The sequence below is a fragment of the Leucoraja erinacea genome, chromosome 15 (genome assembly GCF_028641065.1).
Source record: "Leucoraja erinacea ecotype New England chromosome 15, Leri_hhj_1, whole genome shotgun sequence".
Lineage (NCBI taxonomy): Eukaryota > Metazoa > Chordata > Chondrichthyes > Rajiformes > Rajidae > Leucoraja > Leucoraja erinaceus.
In genome coordinates, this window is record NC_073391.1 from 31,429,263 (window position 1) to 31,435,442 (window position 6,180).

Below are 6,180 nucleotides of genomic sequence, written 5' to 3' on the forward strand. Positions count from 1 at the left end.
AAGTGCACTCCGTATACATTGGTCACAAAGTAATAGTTGTTGATCCCTCCAACCATGACTCCTTTTGTTGAGAACATCTCAAGGAGCAGTCTGATAGGTTTGATCGAGTGGAGATGCTCCACTCATTCATTTGTTAAAAAGGGGCGGCACTCTGGCACAGCAGTAGAGTTGATGCCTTACAGCGCTAGAGACCTGGGCTCGTGCCTGACTATCTGTTGGTGCTGTCTGTAGATGCTGTCTGCACAGACAAACCCAAGGGTTTTGGCCCGAAATGTTGCCTATTTCCTTCGCTCCATAGATGCTGCCTCACCCGCTAAGTTTCTCCAGCACTTTTGTGTACCTTCGATTTTCCAGCATCTGCAGTTCCTTCTTGAACATAAAGAGAATAGCGTTTAGTGCAAGTTAAAGTCTGAATAAGAATAGGTTTAAGGTTTCAAATGAGGTAGATGGGAGGTCAGCACCCCTCTCTAGTTGGTGGGAGGATGGTTCAGTTGCTTGAAAACACCAGGGAAGGAACTTCCCCTGAATCTGGAGGTGTGCATTTTCAAACTTCCGTACCTCTTGCCTGATGAGAGAGGGGAGAGAGGGAGTAACCGGGAGGAGACTGGTCCTTGATTATGCTGGTGGCTTTGCCGAGACAGATGAGATGTAGATGGAGTCCATGGTTTGCGTGATCGTCTGGGCTGCGCCCACATCTCTGCAATGGGTCAGTTCATGACGCATGGCTCTGTGTTGTTGTGTCAGAGAGAGCCAGAGGCAGTGAGTATGAATGAGCATCGAAGCTTGGTGGATCAAAGGGACACAGGTTGAAGGTCACGAACTGAGAAGCTGACCCCATGTATTTCTTCACCTGATCAGCTCTGTAATTGGATTTGCATGGTGATAAGAGACAAGCATTGTACTTACTGAAGAAACAGCCAAGTTTAGTTTAGAGATACAGCTTGGAAACAGGCCCTTTGGCCACGCTGACCAATGATCACCCATACACCCGATCCATGTTATCCCACTTTTTCATCCTACACAACCAGGTGTAAGCTTGATTGTCTGTTGGGATGCATTGAATTTATCTTTAGACCTTAGACTTTAGAGATACAGCGCGGAAACAGGCCCTTTGGCCCACAGGGCCTGCGCTGACCAACGATCACCCCATAAACTAGCACTATACACTAGGGACAATTTATAATTTTACCAAAGCCAATTAACCTACCAAGCTGCACGTCTTTGAGATGCGGGAGGATAAGGGGGAAATCTTTTAGGACCGAGATGAGAAAAATATTTTTCACACAGAGAGTGGTGAATCTCTGGAATTCTCTGCCACAGAAGGTAGTTGAGGCCAGTTCATTGGCGATATTTAAGAGGCAGTTAGATGTGGCCCTTGTGGTATCAGGGGGTATGGAGAGAAGGCAGGTACAGAATACTGAGTTGTATGATCAGCCAGAATGGTGGTGCAGGCTCGAAGGGCCGAATGGCCTACCCCTGCACCTATTTTCTATATTTCTATGAAACCGGAGCACCCGGAGGAAATCCACGCGGTCACAGTCAAGAATGTACAAACCCCGCACTGATGGCACCCGAGGTCAGGACCGAACCCAGGTCTCTGGTGCTGTTAGGCAACAACTGTACCATTGCACCATTGTGCCGCAAGGTGCTGGGATGGGATTTAATATTTATTTGGAGGAATAGATTTACCTAGATATGAAGGATTTTCTTTAGAGTCATAGATTCTTAAAGTTATACAGCGCAGAAACAGGCCTTTCAACCCAACTTGCTCACACTGACCAACATGCCCCATCTACACTAGTTTCACCTGTCTGCCTTTGCCCCATATCCCTCAAAACCTACCCTCTCCATGTACCTGTCTAAATGTTCCTTAAACACTGCAATAGTACCTGCCTCAACTACCTCCTGTTTGTTCCATACACCCACCACCCTTTACACCCCCATCTTAAACCCATGTCCCCTGCTCTGGGCAAAAGACTGTCCAATCTATTCCTCTCATGATTTTGTACACCTCAGTAAGACATTGTGAGGTGACCATGTGTATGAATATAGATTTCTCTAAGTTACAGTGACCCTTGCATTCCCTCTCTCTCTCTGTCCCCCCCCCCCCCCCCCCCCCACCACCACCCCCGCCTCTCTAGTTGTCCTGCTAGTTTCATTGTTCGTATCCCTTTGTCCCCAGCAATGGACCATTGTGGGCTTCAACTTTACCGGGTTATCGGTGCCGGCGGTGACTTGTTCTGTACCTTTTCATACCTCTAGTTTCCCCACCCCCTTGATTGTCAGTCTAAAGAAAGGTCTCGACCCGAAACCTCACCAATTCAAGTCAAGTCAAGTCAAGTCAAGTCAAGTGAGTTTATTGTCTTGTGTCCCTGATAGGACAATGAAACATTTGCTTTGCTTCAGCACACAGAACATAGTAGGCATTTATTACAAAACAGATCAGTGTGTCCATATACCATAATATAAATATATACACACACGAATAAATAAACTGATAAAGTGCAAATAACAGATAATGGGTTATTAATAATCAGTTTTGTCCGAGCCAGGTTTAATAGCCTGATGGCTGTGGGGAAGTAGCTATTCCTGAACCCGGCTGTTGCAGTCTTCAGGCTCCTGTACCTTCTACCTGAAGGTAGCAGGGAGATGAGTGTGTGGCCAGGCTGGTGTGGGTCTTTGATGATACTGCCAGCCTTTTTGAGGCAGCGACTGCGATAAATCCCCTCGATGAAGGTCAATTCCTCTTCTCCAAATATATTGTCTGACCCGCTGAGTTACTCCAGCACTTTGTGTCTATCCTCGATGTAAACTAGCATCTGCAGGATAATCAGCCATGATCACATTGAATGGTGGTGCTGACTCGAAGTGCCGAATGGCCTACTCCTGCACCTATTGTCTATTGTCTATTGCAGTTCCTTCCTACACATGTGATCTTGAAGCCGGTTCAATACCTGACTGGTTGTCTGTTTACATTTACAGTTTTATTTCAACTATGAAAGATGGTTTATTTCACTTGTGGGTGGGTTTTACATGTTGCACTGCATTGGCCAAGTTTTTCCCTTGCTGCCACAATCCAAGTCTCCTTGAAGCCTGTTGTTGCAATTCACAATCCCACCCAGTTTAGTCTTGTTGGCAAAGTTTGCAGTTTCCCAGTTTGTTTCTTCATCCAAATCAGTGTTAAATATTATGAATAGCTTTGGCCCAAGCCCTGACCTCTGTGGTACTCTGCTGTGGTACTATCAGCCACTGTGTAAACAATTATTTTATTCATGCTTTCCATATAGCAACCAATTCTCAAAAGGTGGATGCCACTCCAAACCCTTCGAGGTAAAAAAATTGCAATGGGTTGAGGCTGTCGGAACATAGAACAGTGCAACACAGGGACAGATGCCTATCAAAAAGCCGCTATCATATCTTCCTCCACCACCACCCCTGGCAGCACGTTCCATGCACCCACCACCCTCTGAGTAAAAAATACATGCTCCGCACATCTCCTTTAAACATTGCCCATCTCACCTTGAAGCTATGCCCTCTAGTCTTTGACATTTCCACCATGGGGAGAAATGTTCTGGCTGACTACCCTGCCTATGCAAAAGGACACAAAGTGCTGGAATATCAACGGCTCAGGCAGCTTCTCTGGAGAACATGGATAGGTGACGTTTCGGGTGGAGACCGAAGGGCTTCAAGCTATTCTGCAGTTATTTGTTTCTACCCTATCTGTGCTTTGAGTCTCAATATTAGTTTAGTTTAGAGATACCCCGCAGAAACAGGTCCTTCAGCCCACCAAGTCCGCACCGCCCAGCAATCCCCGTACATTAGCACTAGGAACAATTTACAATCTTTAATTAACCTACAAACCTGCACGTCTTTGGAGTCTGGGAGGAAACTGGAGCACCCAGGGAAAACCTACGTGGTCACGGGAAGAATGTACAAACTCTGTGCAGACAGCACCCGCAGCCAGGATCAGACCCAGGTCTCCGGCGCTGTGAGGCAGCAACTCTACCGCTGCCATACTGTGAGCCGATGAGTTACCCCGATGGCATTCCTTGTTCTTCCTCTGTGTTTCTATTCTTCTATTCTCAAATACCTTTGCAGGAATTATATAATGATGAGTTCATAAGAACAGGCAACAGGAACAGCAGAAGACTATATGGTCCCTTGAGCCTGCTGTGCTTTCAGTATCAAAGCACTAACACAACACCACTTTCCAAACCTTCCCCTATATCCTTATGTATCCCGGCATGCCACGTGGCAGAAGGATCCCCGCGAGCTATTGGGGTACTGATTGGGGATGATCAGCCATGATCACATTGAATGGCGGTGCTGGCTTGAAGGGCCGAATGGCCTACTCCTGCACCTATTGTCTATTGTCTATTGTCTATTGTCTATTGAGCCGACATCAGGCCTGGCTCGCCCGCCGCGGACCAGAGAGAAGGGAGTCGGAGACAGAACAGGGGTCCGGTAGGCAGACCAGGTGCGGGAGGTAGTGCAGTGCCTTGACGGTGGAGTGGGCCGCTGGAGGCCCGGCTGCAGCCTGGGGCTCTGCTGGATCGGGCACCGCTCCAAGAGGCCTAGCCCGCGGACCGGACAAGGCCTGCAGTGGCACAGAGCGGTGGAGAGGCGTTGGAGGACACCATGGCTACGCTTGGCTAGGCCAGCCCTGCAATGCCACCAGCACAACGGACCTTCATGGTCAGGCCAAGAAACTCTGCACTTACAACAACTGGGACTTGAAAATGGCGACTCTTGTATACTGTGTCAGTGTACTATTCCTGTACATTTGTACTGTATCTAAGATGTGCTTATGATTTAGTAATACTTGTACTGAACTGCATGCAAAACTGAATTTCATTTTGCCTTGTGACAATAAACTACCATTGATGTCCATCTTAAATACACTCAATGATTGAACTTAGAGAGACAATAGACAATATGTGCAGGAGTAGGCCATTCGGCCCTTTGATCCAGCACCGCCATTCAATGTGATCATGGCTGATCATGCCCAATCTGTACCCCGTTCCTGCCTTCTCCCCATATCCCCTGACTCCGCTATCTTTAAGAGCCCTAGCTAGCTCTCTCTTGAAAGTATCCAGAGAACCGGCCTCCACTGCCCTCTGAGGCAGAGAATTCCACAGACTCACAACTCTGTGAGCAAAAGTGTTTCTTCATCTCCGTTCTAAATGGCTTACCCCTTATTCTTAAACTGTGGCTCCTGGTTCTGGACTCCCCCAACATCGGGAACCTTCTAAATCCCAGAGTGTTGCCATAAAGATTCACGAGGATGGTAAAATTGTAAATTGTTCCTACTGTATAGGATAGTGTGAGTGACAGTGGGGTGATTGTTGATGGGCGCTGACTCAGTGGGCCAAAGTGCCTATTTCTGTGCTGTATCTCTGAAATCTAAAGTCTAAAGATGGTGCAGGGAGTGGAGGTCTGAGAGTCTGGATAGGTTGGGTCTGTTTTCCCTGATCTTATAGTGGTTTATAAATTTGTGAGGCACAGAAGGTTCCCGGGATGCGCCGCGGAGCGAAACAGGGAAAGACCTGGCGGGGCGTCGTGAAGAAAGACCCAGCGGGCCGCGGCCTGCAGGGGGGAAGATCGGAATCGCCCAGCTTGGTCCCCAACACCTGAGATTTGAGGAGAAGGGATCCTCTGGCGATGACAGACCCGAGGAGTGGGAGGAGCGAGAGGAGAAGAACCGGGGTATTGTCTCCAGTGCCTTCCAGGTCGGCTGCAGGAGGGGCCTCCGGGACACAGGACAGGGACATCGAGGTCAGGCGAGGAGAGGGACATCGGTTGGTGGGCCGAGCCGGACCAGGGCGACGGGCAGTCTGGGGCTTACCTGGATCGGGTGCTGCTCCAGTACATCGATCAAGCATGTGGATCGAACTTTGGCCTTTTTGTGAATGGCGTAAAGAGATGGCGATTTGTGCATGTGTGAGCTATGCAAAACAAATGTCACTATGCAGTGCATACGTGACTGGAAAGAACCATTGAACCGTTGAACTATTCAGGTAAGGTGGATGGTCAGTCTTTTTCCCAAGGTAGGGAAGGCTAATTCTAGAGGGAATATGTTTAAGGTGAGAAGGGAAGGATTTAATGTCGGAGGACACAGAAGTGTCACAGTGTGTTTTAATCATGTTCTGGCACAGAAGTGAATAATCTCTTGACTCACAC